Source organism: Cryptomeria japonica, unplaced genomic scaffold (genome assembly GCF_030272615.1).
Source record: "Cryptomeria japonica unplaced genomic scaffold, Sugi_1.0 HiC_scaffold_161, whole genome shotgun sequence".
NCBI classification, from domain to species: domain Eukaryota; kingdom Viridiplantae; phylum Streptophyta; class Pinopsida; order Cupressales; family Cupressaceae; genus Cryptomeria; species Cryptomeria japonica.
Genome location: NW_026728983.1, coordinates 235,001 through 250,000, shown reverse-complemented (window position 1 = coordinate 250,000; position 15,000 = coordinate 235,001). Strand labels below are relative to the sequence as shown.

The window sequence follows — 15,000 nt, the reverse complement described above, 5'->3', positions numbered from 1 at the left end:
GGAAGAACATCCCGTACGGAACCCTTTACCCGAAAACATCCGAACCGCACATGCTCGCGACAGTCCTGCCGTTAGAGAATGCACCGTGCACGCGACCGAGTAAGGCCACTCAGAGACATCCATTTCCCAGGTATATGCCCCCTACGCACTTTTGGTGGCGCAACTCGCACGAACAGTCCCACCTCGACCCCGTAAACAAGCTTTTTTGCCTCGAAGAGTTCGTCGGAGACGAAGAAGCAACCTTCAGTGCAAACGTAGCACTCTTTTGTGCAACCGCCCAAACAACGCCCCCTCTACCCTCTGTCGAAACACTCGGCATTGCTGCTCCCTAAGGTGAGCTTCTCCTCATAGGCAATTCCGCTCTTATCCGGTCACGTTTGTGTGCCCGAATTTCGCAAGGCAACCTCCATGGGACATGGAAAAGACTCGAGAAGAGAGCTCGCTCACGGGAGAGAGAAGCCAAGGAGACCACGAGAGTGCTGAGAGTGGGACAGCGCTGAATAGGCGGGAGAAGCCTGCGCGTATAAACGGAGATATATATCCAATTGCAACGAAGGAACGTGCCAAAGATCGAGAACAATGGCAGAAATGCTAGTAACGTGCACTTCGGGACCAACGCATCACCGGAAGACAACCGCCAAACATCGAAAGAGTCGCGATGCTCCGCAACCTACGTGCAAAGCGGTCGCACACCGGGTAAGGGAGTGAGAGCCCCAAACATAGCTGGGCGAGGCGCTCACTCCGCTCTTTAATATCTCGTTAATACCGCCAAGGAAATGGCACAAGCACACACACACAAGCATCCTCGGAAGAGGACAGTTCGAGTGACAGGTCAAATCCAAGAGTTCCGAAGACTACCTCCAGGAACAATCGGGAACAAGACCGATTACAAGTCGTCGAGTCTGTTACTGGGCGAACACGAGATGCGCACAGGAAATCGATCAGCCCTCACAATGGCCCAAGGCCAGAGATCGGACTGCTACGATTTACCCCAACAATCATCGTGCCACTCTTCGCAGAGAGGTGATAGACGCCAACGAGCCCGCGCATAGCAATCGAGGTGTAAAAAGGGCGTTGAAGGCAGGAAGCCTGGACGAAAGAGGCTACGAGGTCACCTCGAAGCGGTCTAAGAATCGGGCGCACTTGGGGCGACTACCAGTGCCAACCCCTTATCCCGCGGTGCGTCCGACACACAGAAATTTCCAAGGCGGCCAAGGAGCCTCCCCGCATAGCAATCGGGGTGTGAGGTTACGGATGCAGCATTGATAGCAATCGAGGTGTGAGGCGAAGGATGCAGAAGTGAGAGCCGAGGGATGTAGCAGAGATAGCAATCGGGGTGTGTGATGCAGAAGAGATAGCAATCGAGGTGTGCGGTGGGAAGGGCCCAGCAGCCAGAATGCATGAAGCGACGGATGAAGCAGTGATGACAACCGGGCTGTGAGGAGAGGAGGGATGCAGCCAAGAAAGCAATCAGGGCTCGAGGCAAGGGATGCATCAAGGATAGCAATCATGTTGTGAGGCGAGATTCCAAAGGCTAAACGTGAGAGGCTGCAGGGTCGACTCAGAGAGGTCTATGCATGTGAGAGGCTGAAAGCAAGGTCGACTCGGAGCGGTCTATGCATCGGGCGCGCTTGGGGCGACTACCAGTGCCAACCCCTTATCCCGCGACGCGTCCGACAAAGAGAACGTTCCAAGGCGGCAGAGGAGGTTACCAGCCGAAGGATGCAGTAGCAATAACAGGTATAGTTCCGCGGCGGCCGAGAAGACTCACCGCATAGGAATCGGGATGCGAGGCGAGGGATGCGGCGGGAAGGCCCCGACGGCTAAACGGAAGAGGCTGCAGGGCCGCCTCGGAATGGTCCAAGCATCGGATGCGATTGGGACGACTACCAGTGCCAACCCCTTATCCCGCGATGCGTCCGATACACAGATAGTTCCAAGGCGGCCGAGGAGCCTCACCGCATATCAATCGGGGTGCGAGGCGAGGGATGGGGCGGGAAGGCCCCAACGGCTAGACGGAAGAGGCTTCAGGGCCACCTCGGAATGGTCCAAGCATCGGACGCGCTTGGGGCGACTGCCAGTGCCAACCCCTTATCCCGCGATGCGTCCGATACACAGATGGTTCCAAGGCGGCCGAGGAGCCTCACCGCATAGCAATCGGGGGTGCGAGGCGAGGGATGGGGCGGGAAGGCCCCAACGGCTAGACGGAAGAGGCTTCAGGGCCGCCTAGGAATGGTCCAAGCATCGGACACGCTTGGGGCGACTACCAGTGACAGCCCCCTATCCCGCGATGCGTCCGATACGAAGATGGTTCCAAGGCGGCCGAGGAGCCTCACCGCATAGCAATCGGGGTGCGAGGTGGGGGATGCGGCGAGATGGCCCCAACGGCTAGACGGAAGAGGCCACAGGGCCGCGTCGGAATAGTCCAAGCATCGGACGCGCTTGGGGCGACTACCAGTGACAACCCCTTATCCCGCGATGCGTCCGATACGAAGATAGTTCCAAGGCGGCCGAGGAGCCTCACCGCATAGCAATCGGGGTGCGAGGTGGGGGATGCGGCGAGATGGCCCCAACGGCTAGACGGAAGAGGCTGCAGGGCCGCCTCGGAATAGTCCAAGCATCGGACGCGCTTGGGGCCACTACCAGTGACAACCCCTTATCCCGCAATGCGTCCGATACGAAGATAGTTCCAAGGCGGCCGAAGAGCCTCACCGCATAGCAATCGGGGTGCGAGGTGGGGGATGCGGCGAGATGGCCCCAACGGCTAGACGGAAGAGGCCACAGGGCCGCCTCGGAATAGTCCAAGCATCGGACGCGCTTGGGGCGACTACCAGTGACAACCCCTTATCCCGCGATGCGTTCGATACGAAGATAGTTCCCAGGCGGCCGAGGAGCCTCACCGCATAGCAATCGGGGTGCGAGGCGAGGGATGCGGCGAGATGGCCCCAAAGGCTAGACGGAAGAGGCTGCAGGGCTGCCTCGGAATAGTCCAAGCATCGGACGCGCTTGGGGCGACTACCACTGCCAACCCCTTATCCCGCGATGCGTCCGATACACAGATAGTTCCGAGGCGGCCGAGGAGGTGGGGGATGCAGCGAGATGGCCCCAACGGCTAGACGGAAGAGGCTGCAGGGCCGCCTCGGAATAGTCCAAGCATCGGACGCGCTTGGGGCGACTACCAGTGACAACCCCTTATCCCGCGATGCGTCCGATACACAGATAGTTCCGAGGCGGCCAAGGAGCCTCACCGCATAGCAATCGTGGTGCGAGGTGGGGGATGCGGCGAGATGGCCCCAACGGCTAGACGGAAGAGGCTGCAGGGCCGCCTCGGAATGGTCCAAGCATCGGATGCGCTTGGGGCGACTACCACTGCCAACCCCTTATCCCGCGATGCGTCCGATACACAGATAGTTCCAAGGCGGCCGAGGAGCCTCACAGCATAGCAATCAGGGTGCGAGGCGAGGGATGCGGCGAGAAAGCCCCAACGGCTAGAGGGAAGAGGCTTCAGGTCCGCCTCGGAATGGTCCAAGCATCGGACGCGCTTGGGGCGACTACCAGTGACAACCCCTTATCCCGCGACGCGTCCGATACACAGATAGTTCCAAGGCGGCCGAGGAGCCTCACCGCATAGCAATCGGGGTGCGAGGCGAGGGATGCGGCGAGAAGGACCCAACGGCTACACGGAAGAGGCTTCGGGGCCGCCTCGGAATGGTCCAAGCATCGGACGCGCTTGGGGCGACTACCAGTGACAACCCCTTATCCCGCGACGCGTCCGATACACAGATAGTTCCAAGGCGGCCGAGGAGCCTCACCGCATAGCAATCGGGGTGCGAGGCGAGGGATGCGGCGAGAAGGACCCAACGGCTACACGGAAGAGGCTTCGGGGCCGCCTCGGAATGGTCCAAGCATCGGACGCGCTTGGGGCGACTACCAGTGACAACCCCTTATCCCGCGACGCGTCCGATACACAGATAGTTCCAAGGCGGCCGAGGAGCCTCACCGCATAGCAATCGGGGTGCGAGGCGAGGGATGCGGCGAGAAGGACCCAACGGCTAGACGGAAGAGGCTTCGGGTCCGCCTCGGAATGGTCCAAGCATCGGACGCGCTTGGGGCGACTACCAGTGACAACCCCTTATCCCGCGACGCGTCCGATACACAGATAGTTCCAAGGCGGCCGAGGAGCCTCACCGCATAGCAATCGGGGTGCGAGGCGAGGGATGCGGCGAGAAGGACCCAACGGCTAGACGGAAGAGGCTTCGGGTCCGCCTCGGAATGGTCCAAGCATCGGACGCGCTTGGGGCGACTACCAGTGACAACCCCTTATCCCGCGACGCGTCCGATACACAGATAGTTCCAAGGCGGCCGAGGAGCCTCACCGCATAGCAATCGGGGTGCGAGGCGAGGGATGCGGCGAGAAGGACCCAACGGCTAGACGGAAGAGGCTTCGGGTCCGCCTCGGAATGGTCCAAGCATCGGACGCGCTTGGGGCGACTACCAGTGACAACCCCTTATCCCGCGACGCGTCCGATACACAGATAGTTCCGAGGCGGCCGAGGAGCCTCACCGCATAGCAATCGGGGTGCGAGGCGAAGGATGCGGCGAGAAGGACCCAACGGCTAGACGGAAGAGGCTTCGGGTCCGCCTCGGAATGGTCTAAGCATCGGACGCGCTTGGGGCGACTACCAGTGACAACCCCTTATCCCGCGACGCGTCCGATACACAGATAGTTCCAAGGCGGCCGAGGAGCCTCACCGCATAGCAATCGGGGTGCGAGGCGAGGGATGCGGCGAGAAGGACCCAACGGCTAGACGGAAGAGGCTTCAGGGCCGCCTCGGAATGGTCCAAGCATCGGACGCGCTTGGGGCGACTACCAATGACAACCCCTTATCCCGCGACGCGTCCGATACACAGATAGTTCCGAGGCGGCCGAGGAGCCTCACCGCATAGCAATCGGGGTGCGAGGCGAGGGATGCGGCGAGAAGGACCCAACGGCTAGACGGAAGAGGCTTCAGGGCCGCCTCGGAATGGTCCAAGCATCGGACGCGCTTGGGGCGACTACCAGTGACAACCCCTTATCCCGCGACGCGTCCGATACACAGATAGTTCCGAGGCGGCCGAGGAGCCTCACCGCATAGCAATCGGGGTGCGAGGCGAGGGATGCGGCGAGAAGGACCCAACGGCTAGACGGAAGAGGCTTCAGGGCCGCCTCGGAATGGTCCAAGCATCGGACGCGCTTGGGGCGACTACCGTTGCCAACCCCTTATCCCGCGATGCGTCTGATACACAGATAGTTCCGAGGCGGCCGAGGAGCCTCACCGCATAGCAATCGGGTTGCGAGGCAGATTATTGGGAAGGGAACCCCCTGGGATGCGGCTCAAGCAGTGCCCAAAGGGACTGGAATGCGGAATCACATCGAGAGACCCAAATGCTATACGAGGGCTCAAATCGAATTATCGATTTGGCCACGACATGGACGCATCGGAACGACTACCTTTGCCGAACCACTCGCAATTGCATCCATACCGAAACCAATAGACATTTCCGTTAGAGCCCTCGCATAGCATTCGGGAATCTCGCATGCCCCTCTAAATCGACCAATGCTGGCGCTCAATGAAAATCCGAGCGCTACCACCGTTCGAGCGCCAGCATTGGTCGAGTTAGAGGGGCACGGGGGAGAATGCTCCAGTCAACACCTCCCCTATATAAGTTATTTGTCCGATTCTCGCACAACCGTAGTCTGCCTCGTCGAATCAAACAACGGTCCCAGATTCCGACTTCCGTTCCGTAGAGACCCAAAAGCTAGATGGAGGCTCGCAAGAAAGAGAGTCGGCGCATAGCAATCGGGTTTCTCGAACGTTTAGGGACCGAGCTCACTTGCGGATAGGGCAAAATCCGCCAAGCAACCCAAAAGCTAGACGGGGGCTCGAATCGAATCGCCTAGGCGGCCACAACAACGACGTGTTGGATCGACTACCAGTGCCAAACCATTCAGCAAGACTAGTCTGTGTCGAGGCCGGATAGAGATTCTCAGAGAGCGCCCGCATAGCATTTAGGAGACCTGCCGCGTCCCTCACACTCGACAAATGGTGGTGCACGTTTATAAATCCGAGCGATCCCAACCCTTTCAAGCACCAACATCGGTCGAGATAGAGGGGCACGGAGGGGGCTGCGTGAGACAACACAGTCCCCTATATAAGTTATTTGTCCGATTCTCACACATCCGAAGAATGGTCATCAAATCGGACAACAGCCCAAACTTCCGACTTCCGTCCCAGAAAGCCCAAGAGCTATCTAAAACGTTCATGGCCGGAACTCGATCGCGGCTATACCAGTCCGCCAAGCAACCCAAAAGCTAGACTGGAGCTCTAGTCGAATCACCTCTGTGGCCATTGCAAGGACGTGTTGGAGCGACTACCATTGCCGAACCATTCCGCAGGTCGAGTCCATACCAAGGCCGCATAGAGATTCACGATGAGCTCCTGCATAGCAATCAGGAGACTTGCCGTGTCCATCACAATCGATAAATCCTGGTGCAAGATTTTTGCATCCGAGCGCTCCAACCAGTCGAGCACCAGCATCAATCGACATAAACGGGCACGGGGGGAGGATGCTCGAGAACACTACCTCCCCTATATAAGTTATTTGTCCGATTCTCAAGCAGCCGAAGTCTGGTCATCGAATCGGGTCAAAGACCACAACTTCCGACTTTACCCACAATGCAAGTCATCGAATCGAACATCGGCCCCCGAGTCGGACTCCATGCGTATGTCAGGTCATCGGACCCAAATTCCGCCTTCCTGCGCATGGCGGGCCATCAATATCAACTCGGTCATCGGACCCAAACTCCGCCTTTTTGCGTATGGCACGCCTTCAAATCGGTCATCGGACCCAAATTCCGCCTTCCTGTGCATGGCGGGCCATCAACATCAACTCGGTCATCGGACCCAAATTCCGCCTTTCTGCGCATGGCACGCCATCAACTCGGTCATCGGACCCAAATTCCGCCTTCCTGCGCATGGCAGGTCATCGGACACAAATTCAGACCTCGCCAATATGCCTACGTATCGAATCGGTCATCGGACCCAACTTCCGACTTCATCCATACTGTAGGGTCTTTGAGGTTGGCGCGGTGCGCTCAACCCAGGGAGTCGACCCATCGAAGCATACACCTCCCCTATATAAGCTATTTGTCCGATTCCCACACCTGTGTAGTTTGCACCTCTGACCAGGACATCGACCCCAACTTCCGAACTCGACTGCAACGACGGCACCAGCGCCTTGGTGCGCACCTTGCGACGCACAGTCCCAACATTCGCCTTCCTGCACATGGCAGGTCATCGGACCCAAATTCCGACCTCGCGAGTATGCCTACATATCGAATCGGTCATCGGACCCAACTTCCGACTTCATCCATACCGTAGGGTCTTTGAGGTTGGCGCGGTGCGCTCAACCCGGGGAGTCGACCCAACGAAGCATACACCTCCCCTATATAAGCTATTTGTCCGATTCCCACACCTGTGTAGTTTGCACCTCCGATCAAGACATCGACCCCAACTTCCGAACTCGCCTCCAACGACCGAACCAGCGCCTTGGTGCGCACCTTGCAACGCACAGTGCCAACATTCGCCTTCCTGCACGTGGCAGGTCATCGGACCCAAATTCCGACCTCGCGAGTATGCCTACATATCGAATCGGTCATCGGACCCAACTTCCGACTTCATCCATACCGTAGGGTCTTTGAGGTTGGCGCGGTGCGCTCAACCCGGGGAGTCGACCCAACGAAGCATACACCTCCCCTATATAAGCTATTTGTCCGATTCCCACACCTGTGTAGCTTGCACCTCCGATCAGGACATCGACCCCAACTTCCGAACTCGACTAAAAAGACCGCACCAGCGCCTTGGTGTGCACCTTGCAACGCACAGTGTCAACATTCGCCTTCCTGCACATGGCAGGTCATCGGACCCAAATTCCGACCTCATGAGCATACCTACTAATCGAATTGGTCATCGGACCCAACTTCCGACTTCATCCATACCGTAGGGTCTTTGAGGTTGGCGCGGTGCGCTCAACCTGGGGAGTCGACCCATCGAAGCATACACCTCCCCTATATAAGCTATTTGTCCGATTCCGACACCTGTGTAGTTTGCACCTCCGCTCAGGACATCGACCCCAACTTCCGAACTCGCCTGCAACGACCGAACCAGCGCCTTGGTGCGCACCAAAAGTGCGCACTTTTGGAGGGCACTTTTGTGCGCTCCAAAGGTGCGCACTTTTGGAGGGCACTTTTCTGCGCTCCAAAGGTGCGCACTTTTGGAGGGCACTTTTTGGAGGGCACTTTTCTGCGCTCCAAAGGTGCGCACTTTTGGAGGGCACTTTTTGGAGGGCACTTTTCTGCGCTCCAAAGGTGCGCACTTTTGGAGGGCACTTTTTGGAGGGCACTTTTCTGCGCTCCAAAGGTGCGCACTTTTGGAGGGCACTTTTTGGAGGGCACTTTTCTGCGCTCCAAAGGTGCGCACTTTTGGAGGGCACTTTTTGGAGGGCACTTTTCTGCGCTCCAAAGGTGCGCACTTTTGGAGGGCACTTTTCTGCGCTCCAAAGGTGCGCACTTTTGGAGGGCACTTTTTGGAGGGCACTTTTCTGCGCTCCAAAGGTGCGCACTTTTGGAGGGCACTTTTTGGAGCTCCAAAGGTGCGCACTTTTGGAGGGCACTTTTTGGAGGGCACTTTTCTGCGCTCCAAAGGTGCGCACTTTTGGAGGGCACTTTTGTGCACTCCAAAGGTGCGCACTTTTGGAGGGCACTTTTCCTGTGCTCCAAAGGTGCACACCTAGGTGAGCACCTTCGACCACACCTTGTAGCACACCAAACTCTGACTTTCGACTTCATCCGCAATGCAGGGTCTTTGAGGTTGGCGCAATGCGCACAACCAGGGGAGTCGACCCATCAAACCCAACACCTCCCCTATATAAGCTATTTGTCTGATTCTCATACATGCGTAGCCTGCAGGAGCAATTAGGACATCGACCCCAACTTTCGGCTTCTAAACGAAAACAAGGTCTTTGAGGTTGGTGTAATGCGAACAACTAGGGGAGTCAACCCATCAAACCCAACACCTCCCCTATATAAGCTATTTGTCTGATTCTCATACATGTGTAGTCTACAGGAGCAATTAGGACATCGACCCCAACTTTTGACTTCTTAACGAAAACAAGGTCTTTGAGGTTGACGTAATGCGCACAACCAGGGGAGTCGACCCATCAAACCCAACACCTCCCCTATATAAGCTATTTGTCCGATTCTCATACATGTGTAGCCTGCAGGAGCCATTAGGACATTGACCCCAACTTTTGACTTCTTAACGAAAACAAGGTCTTTGAGGTTGGCGTAATGCGCACAACCAAGGGAGTTGACCCATCAAACCCAACACCTCCCCTATATAAGCTATTTGTCTGATTCTCATACATGTGTAGCCTGCAACAACGATTAGGACATCCACCCCAACTTCTGAATTCGTCTGCGTTGACCGCACCAAAGGTGCACGCCTTGGTGCTCACCAAAATCCGACTTCCGACTTCTTCTGCTATGCGGGGTCTTTGAGGTTGGCGCAGTGCGCACAACCAGGGGAGTCAACCCACCGAATGCAACACCTCCCCTATATAAGCTATTTGTCTGATTCTCATACATGCGTAGACTGCAGCAATGATTAGGACATCCACCCCAACTTTTGACTTCTTAAACAAGACAGGGTCTTTGAAGTTGGTGCAGTGCACACAACCAGGGGAGTCGACCCATCAAACGCAACACCTCCCCTATATAAAGCTATTTGTCCGATTCTCATACGTGTAGTCTGCAGCAGCGATTAGGACATCGACCCCAACTTCCGAATTCGTTTGCATTGACCGCACCAAAGGTGCACGCCTTGGTGTGCACCCTGGAGTGCACTTTGGTGCTCACCTCGGTGCACACTTTGGTGTGCACCTCGGTGTGCACCAAAGGTGCGCACCTTGGAGCGCACCAAAGGTGTACACTTTGGAGCGCACCACATAGGGTCTTTGAGAGGTTGGCGCAGTGCGCACACCAAGGTGGGTGTTGAGGTGCGTGCCGAGGTGGGTGGGTGCTAGGGTGCGCTCCATGGTGGGTGCCAGGGTGGGTGCGTGCTAGGGTGGATTCCAAAGAGGGTCATAGGGTGGGTGCCAAGGTGGGTTGGTGATATAGTGGGTTCAAAGGTGGGTACTAGGGTGGGTTCCAAGGTGGGTCACAAGTTGGGTGCCAGGATGCGTGGGTGTTAGGTTGGGTGCCAAGGTGGGCTCCTGCGTGGGTGGGTGCTAGGGTGGGTTTCAAGGTGGACGCGAGGGCGGGTGCCAAGGTGGGTAACAAGTTGGGTGTTAGGATGGGTGAGTGCTAGAGTGGGTGCCAAGGTGGGTGGGTGCTAAGGTGGATGCCAAGGTGGTTCACAGGGTGGGTGGGTTCTAGGGTGAGTTCCAAGGTGGGTCACAGGTTCAGTGCTAGGGTGGGTGTCAAGGCGGGTGTCGAGGTGCCTGGGTGCTAGGGTGTGGATGCCAATGTGGGTCATAGGGTGGGTACTAGGGTGGGCTGCAATGTGGGTGCCAAGGTGGGTAACATGCTCGGTGGGTTCTAAATTGGGTGCCAGGGTGGGTGTGCACCCACCTTGCCCGAGGTGGGTGCCAAGGTGCCAGTGTGGGTGGGTGCTAAGGTGGATGCCAAGGTGGGTGAGAAGGTGGGTGATAGGTTGAGTGGTAGGATGGGTGGGTGCCAAGATGGGTCACAGGGTGGGTGCAAGGGTGGGTAGGTGCTAGGGTTGGTGTCAGGGTGGGTGGGTGCTAGGTTGGGTTCCAAGGTGGGTGCGAGGGTGAGTGTCAAGGTGGGTCACAGGTTAGGTGCTAGGATGGGTGAGTGCTAGGGTGCAAAGGTGCCAGGGTGGGTGCTAGGATGGGTCGATGCTAGGGTGAGTGGCAAGGTGGGTCCACAAGTGTCAAGGTGGGTGCCGAGGTGGGTGCCAAGTCGGCGACTGCTATGGTGGATGCCAAGGTGGGTCACGGGGTGGGTGCCAAGTTGCTAGGTTGGGTTCCAAGGTGGGTGCCAACGTGGGTGCTAGGGTGCGTGGGTTAAAGGGTGTGTCACAACGTGGGTGCCAGGATGGGTGCGCACCCACACTGGCCAAGACGGGTGCGGGTGCAAGGTTGGGTTCCAAGCCCGGTCACAGGCTGGGTGCTAGGATGGGTGGGTGCCAAGGTGGGCACCAGGGTGGGTGCACCCACCCTGGCCAAGGTGGGTCACGGGGTGGGTCCTAGGGTGGGTAACGGGGTGGGTACTAAGGTGCGTGCCAAGGTGGGTCATAGGGTGGGTGCCAAGGTGGGCACCAGGGTGGGTGTGCACCAACCCTAGCCAGGGTAGGTCACGGGGTGGTTGTCGGGGTGGGCGTCAAGGAGCCAAGGTGGGTGGCAAGTAGCCAAGTTGCGTGCCAAGGTGGGTGTCGGGGTGGGTGCCAAGGATCCAAGGTGGGTGCCAAGGAACCAAGGTGGGTGTCTGGGTGGGTGCCGAGGTGGGAGCCAGGGTGGGTCCCAAGGTGAGTGCAAAGGTGGGTGCCAGGGTCAAGGTGAGTGCCAATGTGGGTTCCAAGGTGCCAGGGTCAGGGTGAGTGCCAATGTGGGTTCAAAGGTGCTAAGTTGGGTGCGAGGTTGGGTGCGAGGGTGGGTGGGTGCCAAGGTGTGCTAGGTGGAAGCCCGGGTGGGTCGGCATCCCATGGGTGTCGAGTTGGGTGCCTGATGGGTGCTTCTTGTCAAGTTTTAGTCGTCGGGACTCATTTCGAGCCTTAGAGGTCGTTTCTTGTCCGGTTGCCCTGTCTTCGACCTGGGAACCCAATTTTGGTCCTCGGGTCCCATTTTTTTTTGTCTCGCATCCCACTTTTGGCCTGTGGCCTTTTCGGGGTCGATTCTCGTTTTGGGCATCAGAGCATGTTTCTTCTCCTAAAACCCAATATTTGTTTATTAAGTCTCGGAACACATTTTTGTTCTCGTGGACCCATCATGGGTCTTGGAACGCATTTGTGGTCCTTGGGTCCCATTTTGCATCCCGAAACTTGTGTTTTGGTGCTTGATCCCTATTTTGGGTGCCCACCTTGCACCAAGTGCGCACCCGGGGCAAACCGAGCGCCTTGGTGCACCGGGGCAAGATCGAGCGTGCACCCGAGGCGCCCCGAACATGCACCAAGGTGCACTCGGCCCACATGTGAGCGCAGGTCGTTGCGCCCGAGGTGGTGTGTGGGCACCGCGTTGCAGACGGGACACTGCACGCACACGACGCCCCCTCCAGGTGCACGCACGTAGGCCGGGCCGGGTGCACACCCGACGCCCTAGCAAGGTGCGCGCACCCGGGCAGGGCTCACACTTGGCGAACGGGGCGCACTTCGCGAGGGAGGGTGTGCACCTCGACGGGGGTGGGTGGCCGGGGTGGATTCGCACGTGGGTCGCGGTTTGCTAAGTACACACTGCGACAAGCTCATAACGGGTGCGATCATACCAGCGTTAGTGCACCGGATCCCATCAGAACTCCGCAGTTAAGCGCGCTTGGGCCGGAGTAGTACTGGGATGGGTGACCTCCCGGGAAGTCCCGGTGTTGCACCCTTTTTTAGTTTTTCGCCGGGCGTCGCAATGCTATTTGAATAAACCTTTTGCCCGTTTGCGTTCTCGTCGGGGCCGGGCCGGGCCGGGGTGCGCTGCCCGCACTACCGCGCGCGCGGGGGCGACACCGAGCGCGCACCCGAGGCGCCCCGAGCACACAGGCCACGGTGCAACCCGGGCGTTGTGCGCGCACCCCGGTGCGCCCGAGGTGCTGCGCGCGCACCCAGGTGAAATCGGTGTGCACCTCGGCCAGTGCGCGCTCGGTCGAGTCGCGCACGTTGGCCAAGGTGCACGGTGATGTTTCTTACTCTAAGGTTCCGCACCAGACGCCCGGGACAGGTGAGCGAAGCTGGGCGGGGCCGGGTGCGCGGCCGGGGCAGGTGCACGCAGCTGGAGAGAGCTTTGGAGCACACTTCGGAGCGCACCAATGATGCGCTCCATTCAAAAGTTTCCTGAAAAGGCAAAAAAAGTTGAGATTATAGAATTTCCCACTTGAGAGATTGTAAAAAAAAAAAATTTAAAATGAAGGAAACGCGGGTGCCAAGGTGTGCGCAGCCCAGCCAAGGTGTGCGCACCAAGGCGCCCACCCTGGCGAAGGTGCACGCAAGGTGCGCACCCGAGGCAAACCGGACAATTAACCCAACTTTCGACTTCGCGCGCACCTTGGAGCGCACTTCGGAGCGCTCCTTGGTGCGCACCAATCTTGGGCACCTCGGAGTGCACCATGGCGCCCACCAAGGTGCGCACCCGGGGCAAACCGAGCTCCGACTTCGTGCGCACCTTGGAGCGCACGAAAGGTGCGCACCATGGCGCCCACCAAGGTGCGCAGCCCAGCCAAGGCGTGCGCATCAAGGTGCGCACCCTGGCGAAGGTGCGCACCCGGGGCAAACCGAGCTCCGACTTCGTGCGCACCTTGGAGCGCACAAAAGGTGCGCAACCCAGCCAAGGTGTGCGCACCCCGGTCAAACCGAGCTCCGAATCGTGCGCACCAGAGGTGCACGCCATCGTGCGCACCTTGGAGCACACTTCGGAGCCCTCCTTGGTGCGCGCCGATGTTGCGCACCTCGGAGCGCACCCGGGGAAAACAATGCAATTAACCCGACTTTCGACTTCGTGGGCACCTCGGAGCGCTCTCGGGTTCGCACCTCGGAGCACACCGAGGTGCGCACCTTTGATGCGCTGCCTTCACCAATTTCCAGAAAAGGCAAGAAAACATTGAGAAGGTGTGCGCACCGAGGTGCCCACCCTGGCGAAGGTGCACGCGAGGTGCGCACCCGGGGCAAACCGGGCTCCGACTTCGTGCACGCCGCACCTTGGAGCACACTTCGGAGCGCTCCTTGGTGCGCACCAGGGCGCGCAACCCAGCCGAGGTGCCCACCCCGGCGAAGGTGCACGCGAGGTGCGCACCCGGGGCAAACCGGGCTCCGACTTCGTGCACGCCATGGTGCCCACCGCGGCGAAGGTGCACGCGAGGTGCGCACCCGGGGCAAACCGGGCTCCGACTTCGTGCACGCCGCACCTTGGAGCACACTTCGGAGCGCTCCTTGGTGCGCACCATGGTGCCCACCAGGGCGCGCAACCCCGCCGAAGGTGCACGCGAGGTGCGCACCCGGGGCAAACCGGGCTCCGACTTCGTGCACGCCGCACCTTGGAGCACACTTCGGAGCGCTCCTTGGTGCGCACCATGGTGCCCACCAGGGCGCGCAACCCCGCCGAAGGTGCACGCGAGGTGCGCACCCGGGGCAAACCGGGCTCCGACTTCGTGCACGCCATGGTGCGCACCGCGGCGAAGGTGCGCACCCGGGGCAAACCGGGCTCCGACTTCGTGCACGCCGCACCTTGGAGCACACTTCGGAGCGCTCCTTGGTGCGCACCAGGGCGCGCAACCCAGCCGAGGTGCCCACCCCGGCGAAGGTGCACGCGAGGTGCGTACCCGGGGCAAACCGGGCTCCGACTTCGTGCACGCCGCACCTTGGAGCACACTTCGGAGCGCTCCTTGGTGCGCACCATGGTGCCCACCAGGCCGCGCAACCCAGCCAAGGTGTGCGCACCAAGGTGCACGCGAGGTGCGCACCCGGGGCAAACCGGGGTCCGACTTCGTGCACGCCGCACCTTGGAGCACACATCGGGGCGCTCCCGGGTTCGCACCGGCGTTGCGCACCGTGGTGGGCACCTCGGAGCACACCAAGGTGGGCAGCGAGGTGCGCACCTTTGATGCGATGCCTTCACTAATTTCCATAAAAGGCAAAAAAAAAACGAGATTTTAAAATTTCCGTTTTGAAAGATAGTGAGAAAAAGGGAATGCTGGTGCCATCTTGAGCCCGCCCTGGTGCGCAGCCCAGCCAAGGTGTGCGCACC

The 15,000-nt window shown here is 59.1% G+C and overlaps 1 non-coding gene across 1 annotated transcript; it reads left to right on the top strand.

Moving 5' to 3' along the window:
• The first annotated feature begins 12,527 nt into the window (after nucleotides 1–12,527).
• Nucleotides 12,528–12,646, top strand: LOC131866984 (5S ribosomal RNA). Its single transcript, XR_009365582.1, has one exon. It is a non-coding gene; the product is annotated as a 5S ribosomal RNA (ribosomal RNA).
• Nucleotides 12,647–15,000: the final 2,354 nt, after the last annotated feature.